At 40.1% G+C, this 15,240-nt stretch overlaps 1 protein-coding gene across 1 annotated transcript in view; it reads right to left on the reverse strand.

Moving 5' to 3' along the window:
• TJP3 (tight junction protein 3) overlaps positions 1–11,592 on the reverse strand; it is a 59,607-nt gene extending 48,015 nt beyond the window's left edge. The window contains exon 1 of the mRNA XM_031947863.1: positions 11,458–11,592. The gene's annotated coding sequence lies outside the window, so the exon portion shown is untranslated. The remainder of the gene's footprint in view (positions 1–11,457) is intronic.
• Between the last annotated feature and the right edge of the window lie 3,648 nt (positions 11,593–15,240).

A 15,240-nucleotide genomic window follows, 5' to 3' on the forward strand; every position in this document is an offset into this window, starting at 1 on the left:
TATTTCAGAGTCTGATTCTTTTTCTACAGTAAAATAACGTTTTGGTCAGGTATACTTATTGTGTATCTAATTTATATTTTAATATATTTAACATCTACTGGTCATCCTGCCATCTAGGGGAGGGGGTGGGGGGGGGGTAAGAGGTGAAAAATTGGAACAAGAGGTTTGGCAGTTGTTAATGCTGTAAAGTTACCCATGTATATATCCTGTAAATAAAAGGCTATTTAAAAAAAAAAATACTATTTTAAAAGGTATTTTATTCCCTGGAACAAGATGCTCTTCTCAGGATAAGTTCATCCCTTATAGGAGCTTGTTGACCAAACACTCCTTTTGGGTACTCTTTTCTCCCTGAGATTTCATGGTACTGTTCTCTCATGCTTTTATTCTTACCAGCCTGGCTAGGCTGTCTCAGACTCCCTCTCATTAGTATCATCTGTTTCTCTCCTGTGGCATCTTGTTTCTTTCTACCATAGTTCCAATACAATGCTTTGTATCACCAAATGTATAATGTACATTCCCAAGTGCATGTCCCACAGGGAAAGAGATTAGACCAGTGATCTCACTGGTATAGGGAACAATTCAGGTCATGATGTTCCCTGAAGATGGTCTTTAGGGAGTTTCCTAAATCATAAGTGATTTGCCCAGGATCATACAAATCAGCATGTACCAGAAGTGGGAATTGAATCCAGGTTTCCAGGCTGGCTCAAACTATCCAAAACCCATTACCTTCTCTCATCCAGCCCAAACTCTTCTAAATTCCTTAATCCTGTGAAAGGCACCCCCTACATTTCCATTCTTCTTCATTCAGACTTACAAACTCAGAACCATTCTTGACTCTCCTGTTTCTCTCCCTCTTACCCCTCATAATCAATCCATGGCCAAATCTTTGACTTCAACAACAACTCAAAAATTCATTTTATAACTCTCATCTGAATTATAGTAATAGCCTTTGGACTGGCCTCCCAGCCTCAAGTCTCTGCCCCCAACCTCCACCTGCCAAATTTCTCAAGTGCAGGGCTGACCACATCTCTCTCTTCCCTGCTTTAGCAGCTTTCTGTTGTCGTTAGGCGAAAATATAAACTTTTATTTGGCATTTAAAATAATTCGCCATATGGCACAGCCCACTTGATTTACTGCACATTTTCCTCTTCTGGTCACTTTTTCTATGTTCCAGACAAACCAGCCAGTTTGCTCTTTGTCAAGATGTCCTCCCCTCCCCTCTGTGGTTTTGTACAGGTGTTCTCTGACTCAAAAACTGGAGGGTGGGAGCAAAGCCCTGTACTACATTCTGTTCAAATCCATCCAGAATCCCCAGCTTCCTTCAAGGCTCAGCTTGACAGCCATCTGCACAAGACTTATTCTGATTCATTCCCCTCTCCCCACATTCCAGTGCTCTCCCTCCCCAATTACCTTGCAAATATTTTATCGATACTTAACTATGCATTTATTTTTCACTCTAAAAGAATATAAATTCCTTGAAGACAGGGATCATTTTATTTTTGTCTTGCATTCCCAGAATCTAGTTCAGTGACTGTGCTTAATAAATGATTGTAGATAAATGAACAGAATCAAGACCTCCTGGATGTCCTTCCACAGTAGCATATAGTTTCCTCATTTGTAAAAGGGCAGAAATTATATTTTACTTTCCTTCCCAGGAATGTTTGGAAGATCACTGAATGAGGAAAGGGTTGGAAAAGTATTAAAAATTATACTTTGGCAAATTTCTATTACCATGATCTCCACGAAGTTAGCCATGGCATTCATGTCTTGCAACTGCAAGATTGCAAGTGGTACAGTGGCACCAGGCCTGGATTTGGCATGAGAAAACCTTGTTTGAATCATAACTATTATTTTCTAGCTGTAAAACCTTGAGCAAATCACCTCATCCCTGTAAAGTTCAGGTTCCCCAAAGAATGAGATAATAGTAGTTGCATTACCCTTCAGAAAGGCTGCTTTGAGGGGGGGAAAAAATAAAGTGGAAGGGCTATACAAATCTAAGCTGTTGTTATTCCCAACAAGATTATTTCCTAGGAGATTCACCAGAGCTGACCCAGGAGTCTTCTCCCTGTCCATTTCCTTATTTCCTGCTCTGTAACCTTCTCTCTAGTTGAACCCAATCATAGAATGAGTTATAAGAAATTTCAGGAGCCATCTAAACTAACTCATGAACAAAATGAATCCCTGGCTACATTTCTGCAATGTTAAGGCTGAGTCATCTGAATGGACCAATACCAACATTCTGTTTCTGTTGCCACAGTGAAAAATCCCCTCAGACTTGAGTGAGGTCTGGGTTCTCAGATTGGTGAGGAGCCTTGAAACCCTATGGTTTACAAACTAGGTTATGTGGCTGGAGGAGAGAAGAATTTGGGAAGACATGAGCTATATTTCAAGCAATCATAAGTGGGAACAACATGAGACAAAAGCATTGTCCCAGTTGCCTCTGATACTAGCTTAGAGTTGTCCCACTGCATAGAGTTCTGTGCTTGGAAGCAGTTCAGATCTGGCCTCTGATACTAGCTCTGTGATCCTGGGCTTAACTCGGCCTGTGTCCTTCATCTGTAAAATGAATTGGAGAAGGAAATGGCAAATCACTCTAGTATCTCTACTAAGAAAACTTCAAATGGGTACATACAACTAAAAATGATTCAAAAACAAATTGTCTCTAGGATAAAATATTCTTCTGGGATTTATTTTCCTTTAAAACCCATCATTCTAGATTAATTTCTTTTTTATGATTATTATACCTTGTACTCTCTAAAATCCAATTAGACTTACCTATTTGCTGTTTTCTGTATACAACATTCCATGTTTCTGTACAGGCCAGTCCCTAAACCTGGAATGCTCTTCCTCCCCACATTTTAGAATTCCTGACTCCCTTTTGAGACTCAATTCAAGAATACCTTTAACATATAGTTTTAGTTGATGTTCCCCTTCCTAAAAACTATCATTTATATATATACATAGTCTATGTATTTATTTATCCAGGTATTTGTTGTTTTTCCTTTAAAAAAAAAAAAAGAAAGGAAATACCTTAAAAGCAATTAATGTTTCTTTTTAAAGTCCTTTTTATTCTCAGTACAATGCCTGGCACAGAAAATGTATTTAATAGATGCTTTCTGAATCAAATTGGGGGAACAGACTAGGTGAAGCAAAATCCAAAAGAAAATGAACATAGAGATGCCATGTTAAATAAACTCAAGAATACAATCTACTAGAGGAATAATTCCCCTATTTGACAAATTCCAGTGGGGAATCTAGAGATTGGTTTAGGTAGCATTTCATAAAATATGTCACAATATCCTCCAAATGGACACTTGACCTAAATATAAAAGGTCATATCATTCAAAATAAGAGGAAAATGGAAGAGTTTGTCTTTAGGATGTATGACTCTACTAGAGTATATGGCTAACTAGAGTAAAAGAGTAGCCAGAACTCTTTACATCAAACATAGCTGATAAAAGCTTAATTTATAAGAGATATAAGGAATTGTTACAATTAAGAGCCATTCTCCAATAGATAAGTGAGCAAAAGATGAACAAATGATTTTCAAGAGAAATGCAAACTATTGGCAAACATATAGGACTTAGTTGCTTGGTTTTGTTTGATCTTTTTTCTTAATCTGAAATTGGAAGGGAAGGCATATTTGGGGAATGGAGTCCCACCAGATACAGTCAGTGTTAACTCTATCTCTTTGTTACAAGAGAGGGTTATGTTAGGGTGGGGGAGGAATATGGCATATGACAGTTTTATGTATATCCACACACACACACACACACACACACATATATATATATATTTTTTTTGAGAAAGAAAAAAAAGTGAAAATAGTATGCTTTGATCTACATTTAGTTTCCTTAGTTCTTTCTTTGGAGGTGGATGGCATTTTCCATCACGATTCTATTGTAATTATCTTGGATCACTGTATTGCTGAAAAGAACTAAGTCTATCATAGTTGATTATCACCTGAACAGTAATATTTTTAAAAGTATCAATAAAACAAAAGAAAAAAAAATGCCATTCAGGTCTTACTTAAAAAAAAAAAATCAGTGCAAATGTTTCTCTAGGAATTTTTTTCTCAAGTATCCAAGGAAGTAGGTAGTTCAAGTATTATTATTATTATCATTATTATTATTTTATTCCTATTTTATAGATGGAGAAGTTGACAGAGGTTAATGCAGTTAATGATATGGCCACATTGAAAGCATAAAGATATGGCACATTGATATGGCTTTCTTTATACTATACCATTCTGCCCTCTACTGGAAAAAGGATTTTATCATTTTGCTAAGTCTTGGAAAGCAGAATTGGGAGCTAAGAGGGCTATTCACAAGGGGGTAGATTTGAGTTAATTAAGAAAAACTTCCTAACAATGAGAACCATCCCAAAGTAGAATGGGCAGGCTGCCTTAAGAGTTAGTGAGCTGCCCATTACTGAAGAGCTTTTCGTAAAAACGAGATGACCATTTGTTGGACATGCCATAGAGAGGGTTCATACTTGGGGGTGGGGATGGTGGCTAGACCAAATGTCCCTTGAAGTTCTTTCTAAGTCTGAGAAGGCACTGTAGCCCCTGTAACTCCTCCCTCCTCTTACTCCTATATCAACTGTTTGTTCCCTTTCATTACTCACTGATCGTGATGGTTAGTCCCTCTATCTCATCTTTCCCACTCCAATTTATCCTTCACTCATCTGTCAAATTGGTCTTCCTAAGGATCTAAATACGTTGACTCCCGCTCCTCCATTCCATGAACTCTGGTGGCTTCTTATTCCTTCAGGATCAAATATAAAATTCTCTGTGGGGTTTGGAAAGTCCTTCATACTCTGGCTCTTCCCTACCTTTCCAATATTCTTAAACATTATGCTCCTTATACAATTCAATGATACTCTTCTTGTTCTTCACACAGGACACTCCATCTCCCCATTCAGCCTTTGATACTGTTATTTTGACCCCATTTTCTCACCAGTTAAAAAATGAAGTTGTCAGATTAAATGGTTCCTTTTAGCTTTAAACACACAATTTTATGAAATTCTTATAGCAGAATAAACATGATATTCATTGACCCTTTTTGATAGCATCACTTGGGACAACTCGCTGTCAGTGGGCCTCAGTTTCCTTATCTGAACAATAAAAAGTTGTGCTTGGATTAGATGGCTTTTGAGATCCCTTCCAACACTTAGAGTTTTCTTTGTAGGATGTGGATTTTTTTTTTATTTCTGAAGGGTGAGATTTTTGCTTTGTAACAGAAGAAAGGTAAGTTTTTTTCTCAGTCTTTGCAAATACTTTTTTTCACTTTCTATTCTAGCTAATCACTTACTGTCCTGAGGCAAAAAAAAAGCTGACAGCTTCCAAGGCTAAACCTTAGGAGTGGGGAAGGGAGGAGAGGTGTGGTAGAAAGGCACAAAGCCAGACTCTCAACCTGTCACAGAAAGTTAGGGAGAGAGGGAAAGAGAGAAAGAAAGGAAACTGGCCGTAAGGCAAAGGCTGAGGGGAAGAAAGTAGGGAGGAATATAACTGAGAGGAAACACTGGAAGAATGAATGAGTTAGAGTCCCTGACCCTCCCCACCTCTCAACAATACCCCCGAGGGTTCACTATTGTGGGAATCGATCTATACTTGGGGCAGTTGGTGAAAAAAGTGTAAAGGATCTTATTTATATTCTCTACTATGGCTGATTAGGTTGACTCAATTATTCTTCCTTTGATAATTTCATTTTTCTCTTCAAAATGAAGGAATTGGAGTAGATTATCTCTAAACCTTCCCCCAGTGTTCCATTTCCTTTTCTGAACTTTAATTGCTGCATGGGAGCCACTTAATAAAAAATGAAAAGAACTCATATTGCTTGAACAGTTCCTTGTGTTTTCCTGACAATAACAAGGAACAAGGAAATCCTCTCTAATTTATTAATGTGAAAACTGAAGCCCAGAAAGGAAGAAATTTTCCTCGTTTTATAAATGTAAAAATGGAGACCTACAGAAGGCAAAGGATTTTTCATAGTTCATGACAGCTAGGAGTTGAATCCTGTTCCAAGACCAGTGCATTTTTGGCTCCATTATGAATGCCTCATGACATCTCTACCACTAAGCTGTCTAATCAGTTTACTATTCCTCTCTGAGCCTCAGTTTCCTCATCTGTAAAATAGGAACAATGATACTTGCACTAGGGGAAGCAGCTTGGTCTAAGAGAGAGTAGGTCACCAAGTTAGGAAGACCTGTATTTAATCCTTTAACAGATGCATACTAGTTTTGTGACACTGAGCATCTCAATTAGCTCCTGGGTAAGCAGGTATGGTCCTATATGGAGAGAGGAGGTTTTCTCATTGGGAATTTCCTCTCTACCAATGAAATCGCTAGTTCTGGTCTGAAGAAAAACTTCCTCTCACATAGGACTGTAAGCTCTCTGAGAGCAAGGATGGAAATTTTACTTTTTTATGTATCCCCAGTGCTTAGCATAGTGCCAGATCATAATAGTTAAGTAATAAATATTTATTGATTGATTGACTTTTTGGGGGGAAAGCTTCCTGTGAACTTCATGTATTCTAGGAAACAAGAGTAGTTATAAGCAACGATAATGTGCGTCATTCTTAATTATGGTGTGATTGTATTATTACAATTATAGACATTATAATCTTATCGATTAGAGCAGAGGGAATTTTAGGGAAGCTCAGGGATGGGATGTGACTTGCCAAAACAATTCCTTAGTTCAGAACTGAGGCTCAATCCATCAATTTTTCTCTTTCCCATTCTACTTCACTGCCTTTGAGCCTGAGTGGGGACTTCCTGATCAAAGGACAAAGGAGTTAGGGTTAGCATATATGCTATAGATTAGACTACTCAGCCAGCAGAGATCAGGGCCAGTCTGCCTGTAGGAGCAGGTTCTTTTTGGGGGAAGTCATGCAGCTAGGAGAGCCAGGGGCTAGAAGCCAAAAGACTTCCCACCCCCAGGGATTATTGGTGCAGAGGGCAAGAGAAGCAAGAGTCAGAGGAGGAAGTTAAGCAAAAGGTTTATTCACCAGGAGTTGCCCCAGCTGGCCCAGGTACAGCCAGGCCAGGACTGCCTCCTCAGTTCTTATCTAACAGCCAAACGAGTTTGACAAGAATCCAGGAACCCAGAAATGAATCTGAGAGGCCTTTAGGGCCAGCAGGCCTCCAGCTTCTGGAGCCAGTCATAGGATCATTGGATTAGAGCTAAGAAGGGATTTGGAGATCAACCTGTCTGATATCTTCACTTTACAGATGGAGAAACTGAGGCCCAGTGAAGGAAAATAACTTAAGGACACCAAGTTAGAAAGTAGCAGAACTCAAGATATAAACCCATGTCTTTTGATTTCAATTCAATCTTCTTTTCATTCTGCTACACCACCTCTCATTAAACCCCATTGTCTACAAACCTTATGAGTGAAGAAAAATGCCCTGGTAATTAATTTTGGCCCTCACTTTCTCTAGTCCATCCACCTTTTAAAGAGAACAGAATAAGGAAACTCCAAAATTGAAAGGCCCATCAAAATCAAATAGATCTTTCCCCAAAAGATATTCTTGGGTTTTTGCTTGAACACTTTTAGTAGTGGGAAATTCACTATCTGTTGAGTTAGTCCCTTTTATTATTGGACAGTTATTTGGAAGCTTGGAGTATTGTCCTGGAGATGAGCTCTGTAGCTGTGATCTAAGGATCAGTCTTTTTGAGTTTTATGTTTTTAGCATCAGAGTGTACGCTCTAGGAGATTAATTTAGGTCATGAAGCTGTCTGTTAAGATATGGAGGGGCTGCATCTCTATCTGTGTAGGGAGTGCCCATAGTAAGGAAAACAGAACTCTTTCAAGAATTGACTTATATGCACAATGTCTGGCACATAACAAACACTAAATAAATGCCCTATCTCCATCCATCCATTCATCATTTCACCCATCCATCCATCCATCCATCCACCCATCATCCATCCATCTATCTATCCATCCATCCATCCATCTATCTATCTAGAAAGGTATTATGGTTTTACTACTACAGAGAACTTCTGGATGAGAACTCTTCTTTATCAATGCAGGAAAGCACCTAATCTGCAACTTAAACTCATAAGAGAGTTGCTTGGGAGAACTAAGAGTTCAAGTGACTTGCTTAGGGTCAAACAATCATTTTGGGTCAGATATGAGACTTGAACTCAGGTTCTGTCTGTGAAGCCAGCTTTCCAATCACCCTGCGTCACTGCTTCTCTTTCTTTTGCTGAGCTGAAGCATGTTTTTCTCTCTGACATGTTTGTTAGTAGCTAAATAATGTAATGGATAGAGTGCTGTGCTTGGCGTTGGGAAGATCCAAGTTCAAAACCAGCTTTAAACATTTACTGGCAGTGTGATCCTGTGGCAAATTTATTTTGGTTTCCTCAATTGTAAAATGAGGATAATAATAATACCTCTCAGAGTTGTGAAGTCCAAATGAGATCATATTGATAAAGTGCTTAGCACACAGTAGGTGCTTAATGTACTTGTTTCTTTTCCCTTCCCCCACATTGGTCTTAGAGAAGTTGTAATTGTTTTAATCTCAGAGCTATCTTGCAACTTTAAACCCAATTAATTGAGCATTATGGTCCAGAAGGAGTCTGACTCAAGCAAAAGCTAGAGTTGTCTTCATAGGAAGACAATGGCCAAGCTTGCCTATTATTTGATTTAGGATTGATTTTTCAAAATCATGATGATAATGGTCAGGACGTTGCAGTGGCCCTCCTCCCTGGAAACAAGGAGCATAGGGACTGCTAGGCCAGACCAACCCCATTCCAAAGTCTGGCTCCTCCCTAATCAAACACACAGTTAGAACTAAAGCCCTCCCCATGGACTTTTCCCTACACCCCTACTACCAGGAAGTGTGCCAGGCCACTTACACTTTGCCGGCCACCAACCCTGGCAAAAATTTTACAAACTACAGGAATGTCATTAGGAAATGGGGGATGGATAGGTTAGGGGACCAGCGCTCCTCCCACCCCCAAACCCATAGATCCAAGCCTACAAACCTGTTTCTCTATGTGATCACTAATAGCTCCGTATTTTGAGTACTGCTAGTCTTGCTGTTTGATTAAATATATTTTTAGAGCCATGCTTAATTTCTAGCAAAACAAAGGTCTCTTCTCTATTCCCACCTCCCTTCCCCCAAGATTACTTCATTTTCAAATCCTCTCACTGGGGACTTTCCTCCCTTCTCTCCCTTGTACCTTCTAAGGTTGGTGCTGAGACCAAATAAGCCAATGAGTAAATTCCCACTCAGGTTGCATTAGATGACCTTTACAATCAGCTCCTTTGTCCTCTGAGATTCTGTGTTTTTCTTCAATCTGACAGACAAAATTGGAGGCTGGAGAAGAACTCTGGATCCAATTGATGAGTTTAGCCTTGGAAAGAAGAAGCTTGGGTTCTAGCTCTAGGTCTGACACATATAACCATGGACAAGGTTTAGTGTGTGTGTGTGTATATGTTTGTTTTTTAACCTGAGACTCATTTCAGTAATTTTAGTAAAATGAATTAGATGATTCATTTCAGCTCTGAGATCCTATGGTTGTCCTCTGAGCCTCAGTTTCTTTCTCTGTAAAATGGGGGTGATTCTGCTGACTTTGGCTACCTCCCAGGACTATCTTTAAATGATTTAAGAGAATGGATGGAGAGGTGCTAATAAGAGATTAGGAAGCCTTATGAAGATATGAGGGACTATTGATGTTGAGTCCAAGGAGGGGGGACATTTACTCTCTGTCACTGAGCCAAGAGGGGAAAATCCATTGAGAAGGGGATCCAAGACTACTGGTGAAAGAGACTCTGAGGAATGGTGTTTAGGGATACTGGCACTGTGCTTCTAAAAATAGGAAAAGGAAAGGGAAGACCAACTTGGAGCTCAAGCCTCTGGACTGGAAAAGGGAAAATAAAGTCTCATCTCAGAACAAGAAGCCAAAGAGAAGATACTCCTTCAAAGATGATCAGCCTTCAGCTAAGTCTCTAGAGGGGCCATAGGATTAGGGTAAATGATTTCTGACAGCTCTAGGACACAGTGGAGAGAATGCTGGGCTTAAAGTCAGGAAGACCGGAATTTAGAAGTGACCCTAAATCACTTAATCTCTGCCTCAGTTTCCTCAATTATAAAATAAGGATAATAATAGTACCTATGTCTCAGACTTGTTGAGAGGATCAAATGAGCTTGTAGTGCTTAGTAAATGCTTATTTCCTTTTGAATAGATCAAAATTCTGGTGGGAAGTGGGATCTTAGAGATAATTTAGAGATAGGGGCTAACCTAGGTGAACTGCACAGAGGAGTGCCCGAGTGTCCATTTTCCCAAGCCTAGGTTTTGACCGGGTCCTTGTCCCTAGATTTGTGTCCCTAATACTGGCCCCTGGACTCTAAAATCCAATCACCTTAGAATAGAAAGGAGGTACTTTCCTGAGCCTCCTTGGCCCTGCCTCCCCTGGGGACCAGCCCAGGTCTCTGTTGACCACGGTCAGGTTGCATCTTACAAAGCCAGCTTGTGATTGAAATCAGCTGCCCAAGGGAGCTACCCCAAGAGCTTGCTTTGTCTTAACCATTCTCCTGACAGTTGAGGCAGGGGCCAGATGGGATATCAATACAGACCCCCTGGCTCCGTTTTAGCACAAGTTTGGGGCCCTGCCCCAGAAAACCTAGAACTTGGGTTTGAGAGATAGAGTTCCCCACCAGTTTTGGTTTCCTTTGGGCAAAGTATCTTTCATTTTGCCTTTTAGCCAAATAAGGATATTTTCTGTACAGAAATCAAGACAGAAAAAGTCACTCTAACAATGATATCTCACCAATCTCCATCTCCCATGCCTGCTCCTGTTTCTCCAACTATCATATTCCTAATCTGAGCTGCTTCTCAAGGCAGGATTGGAGAGAAGTCCTGCCTTTCACTTCCCTTGTTACCTCAGTCCTGCCCTTCCACTTCCCTAGGAGCCAAAGAGCTCTGTTTGCAGCCAGAGTCTCTGGGAAGATTCCAAGAGACTCCTGGGAGTAGACAGGGTCAGCTTCCCTACACCCTTCGTTAGATTCAGTAGACATTTCCCATTGCCCATCTGGAACCCTTCCCAAGGTTGCAACTATCAACCAGCAACATAGAGGGGGCAAGGGTCTGGTTCCTCAGTCCCGAGTTCCTGGCGAACTGCTAGCCCTGGGCTGGCAAACTGATCCTTTGCAAAATCATGTGAGATGCCGGGCAGGAGTCTCTGTTTCCTCTTCGGGAGAGGAGGTTGTAGGACTCGGAAGAACTAGGATCTACAGAATTATTGTGTGTGCCTTTGAGGAAGGCGGGATGTAGAACTTTCATCTCAGGCAGGGACCATCTCCTACGATCTTGGGGCGGGGGGGGGGGACAAGCTAAGGATGGGAGGAAAGGCAAGATGTACGTTATGTAGGGAGGGGGTTGGTACGCGCGCGTCTCTGTGTTTGGGGGCGGGGTGGGAGTGCCGGGGGGGGGGAAAAAGTTCTTACCTGTTTGGAGAGATGACGTTGGGCAAATAGGAGGGGGACAGAACATGAGCGGAGGGAGTGGGAAACCAGGAGGCTTCCAGCTGCTGCTCTTCCCTGCTGCGTCTCCTTCCCCAAGATGGGTCAAGTCCTGGAAGAATCGGCTCCCTAGGAGTGGCAGTGGGGGCGTGTGAGTTAGCTAGGGAGGGAGGGGCTGCTTTTGCACAACTGCTTTCACTTTGAAGCACCTGATTTTAACCCTTGATTTCCCAGAGTTTAACCCCTTTGAAGTTTCTTCTGGCAAAGGAAAAAAGATGGTAGGATGGATGAGCTGCAAATCTCTACGTCTGTCCATGGGGATAGAATCCTGAAAACCCAGTCCACCCTCTCCACCTCCTTTCTTTCACATCTTTCCTCCCCACTTCTCTCAACTCCTTTTTCCAAGTTTCTAAATCTGAGCCAGAAACCCATTTATTCTCCCTTAGGCTTTAATGGATTGATTGATTCGTCCATTTAATCAATCAGTCAATTAATTAATGAGAAGGCAGATGGTTGGGTGAGAAGAAAGTCCTGTTTCTATATAACTTTGTTATTAGGTGAGCTATTTCTGTATTTGCACACAATTTTCAGGTCACGTACAGGGACTATTTAAAGGCAAAAAAGTACTACTGAAAGGTCCTTGGATTGGTAGTCTGACACTTTGGTCTCCTGGAGGATTTTAGATGAGTCTTTGGGATTAGAGTTCCCCATCTTCATAATGAGGAGCTGGAACTCTATGGTCTCTAAGATCCCCTTCCAGCTCTGACATTCTGAGATCTATTTCATTTTAAAGTGAGAATTTGGCATTACTTTTTCCTTAGGACTGTCACTTCATAAGATGACAGAATGCTCAGAGGATTCAGAGATAGTCTAGTCTAACCCCTTCAGTTTAGCAATAAGGGTGAAGATTTCTTGATTGAGTGCCCTATCTTTCTTATATTCTATTTACCCATTCACAATCACTGGGCCAGAATCAAAGACCAGGGAAAAAAAGAGATAATGGATATTAGTGGGAGGAAAGAAGGGATGTTGGGAACGGAGGAGACTACTGAGTCATTAGAGGACAACTAAAAGACTTTCTTAGGTATTTTGGGACATACATACAAACCCAGACTTGTGTTAAATTTTTCTCTAGTTGGCCAGAAGGAACAATTAATTCAAAGTAACAGAATATGGAAGAGAATTCTAATATTCTGTATTTTAGGCACAAGCCTTTTGGGAACTAAAGAATTTAATTTAGATTATTTGAATCAAAACAATTCTGTAAAAAAAAGTAGAGGGAGAGATAGAGGAGATGAGGAGAGGGACAGGAGACGATGGGATGAAGGGAAGGGAGGGAGAGAGAGAGACAGATAGATAGACAGGCAGACAGACAGATAGAGAGAAACATTTGAAACTGAGCCATCCCCTATTTCTGAAAATCTTGTTATAAATCAAGTCCTTTAGTCCTTTTTGTAGTTCCACCTATAGCATTCCAGGACAATACACACAGTTCCACAAAGATATGAAACATACAGCCCTCAGGGTAAAGCTCAGTTAATTTTTTTGTTCTGCCATGAACAATAGTCACTTAGATTACGCACCACTTCTGAGACTAATTTTCCTAAAAACGATTCAACATCCTCTTTGACTATTCCTTTTAAGAATTTGCTTTACAGCGGATCAAAGGTGAACACAAAATATAGTTCTATTAACTGCTGTAATCAGAGACTTTTCTCTTTGGCTGCTCTTTTGCCATTATGTTCAAGTGGATCAACCCAAGGTCCTCTGCTCTAGTCTGGTCATGACCCCAATGACTTCTGGGAGCAATCTTTCTTAGTCTCTTTGGAAAGAGTGAAGCAAGACATTATTTCCTAAATGGTAGTTAAATCAAGACTGAAAGGATTTTTTCTCTTTTAGATTAGGTCAAAGACTTCAGAGTGGTGTAATTGTAAATTCCTTATTAATATTTTTAAAAGGAGAGGGCTTTGGGTCTACTTTCACAATAATTACAAGTTTTACAATAGGACTCCCAATCCTCATAAACCTTTCATTAATATATGCCCCAGCAGCGGGGAACACACACAGTGAGCATGCCTAGAAATGAAATATATAGAATCAAATGTGGGTTATTACATGGGAAATACGTGTTGAGAGAGAAATAGAGCCATCCCCAGCCATACAGTCTCAGACAGTGCTTTGGGGTTTACTTTTAAAAAATAATATTAAAAGTTTAACAATAAATACCAATAGAATCAATCAAACTTTCTTAGTAATTATTTTTATTTAAATTAACTAATTTTCTTCCATTAATAACAGCTTTTTGGGGTAGCAAGTGGTGCAGTGGATAGAGCACCAGCCCTGAAGTCAGGAGGACCTTAGTTCAAATCTGGCCTCAGACACTTAATACGTCCTAGCTGTGTGACCTTGGGCAAGTCACTCAACCCCAATTGCCTCAGCAAAAACAACAAAACAACCCTCCCCCCCCCTCAAACCCCAGCTTTTTATTTTCAAAATACATGCAAATTCAAAGATAGTTTTCAGCATTCACTTCTGCAAAATACTGTGTAACAAATTTTTCTCCCTCCCTCCCAATCCCCCTTCCCTAGCCAGCAAGCAATATGATATAGATTAAACATGTGCAATTCTTCTATACATATTTCCATTTTATCATGCTGCATAAGAAAAATCACAACATAGTAACTGAATCTCTCCAGATAGCTCTCTACATCACAAGTCTATTGGAATTGGCCTGAATCACCTCATTGTTTTTTGTTTTTTGTTTTTATTTAATAGCCTTTTATTTACAGGATATATGCATGGGTAACTTTACAGCATTAACAATTGCCAAACCTCTTGTTCCAATTTTTCACCTCTTACCCCCCCACCCCCTCCCCTAGATGGCAGGATGACCAGTAGATGTTAAATATATTAAAATATAAATTAGATACACAATAAATATACATGACCAAAATGTTATTTTGCTGTACAAAAAGAATCAGACTCTGAAATATTGTACAATTAGCTTGTGAAGGAAATCAAAAATGCAGGTGTGCATAAATATAGGGATTGGGAATTCAATGTAATGGTTTTTAGTCATCTCCCAGAGTTCTTTTTCTGGGCGTGGCTGGTTCAGTTCATTACTGCTCCATTGGAAGATTTGGTTGATCTCGTTGCTGAGGATGGCCTGGTCCATCAGAACTGGTCATCATCTAGTATTGTTGTTGAAGTATATAATGATCTCCTGGTCCTGCTCATTTCACTCAGCATCAGTTCGTGTAAGTCTCTCCAGGCCTTTCTGAAATCATCCTGTTGGTCATTTCTTACAGAACAGTAATATTCCATAATATTCATATACCACAATTTATTCAGCCATTCTCCAACTGATGGACATCCATTAAGTTTCCAGTTTTTAGCCACTACAAAAAGGGCTGCCACAAACATTCGTGCACATACAGGTCCCTTTCCCTTCTTTATAATCTCTTTGGGATATAATCCCAGTAGTAACACTGCTGGATCAAAGGGTATGCACAGTTTGATAACTTTTTGAGCATAATTCCAAACTACTCTCCAAAATGGTTGGATTCGTTCACAACTCCACCAACAATGCATCAATGTCCCAGTTTTCTCGCATCCCCTCCAACAATCATCATTATTTTTTCCTGTCATCTTAGCCAATCTGACAGGGAATCACCTCATTGTTAAAACGAGCCATATTTATCAGTTAATCATTACATAATCTTATTGTTGCTGTGTACAATGATTTCCTGGTTCTACTCACTTCACTTA

The sequence above is a fragment of the Sarcophilus harrisii genome, chromosome 1, assembly GCF_902635505.1.
Source record: "Sarcophilus harrisii chromosome 1, mSarHar1.11, whole genome shotgun sequence".
NCBI lineage: Eukaryota > Metazoa > Chordata > Mammalia > Dasyuromorphia > Dasyuridae > Sarcophilus > Sarcophilus harrisii.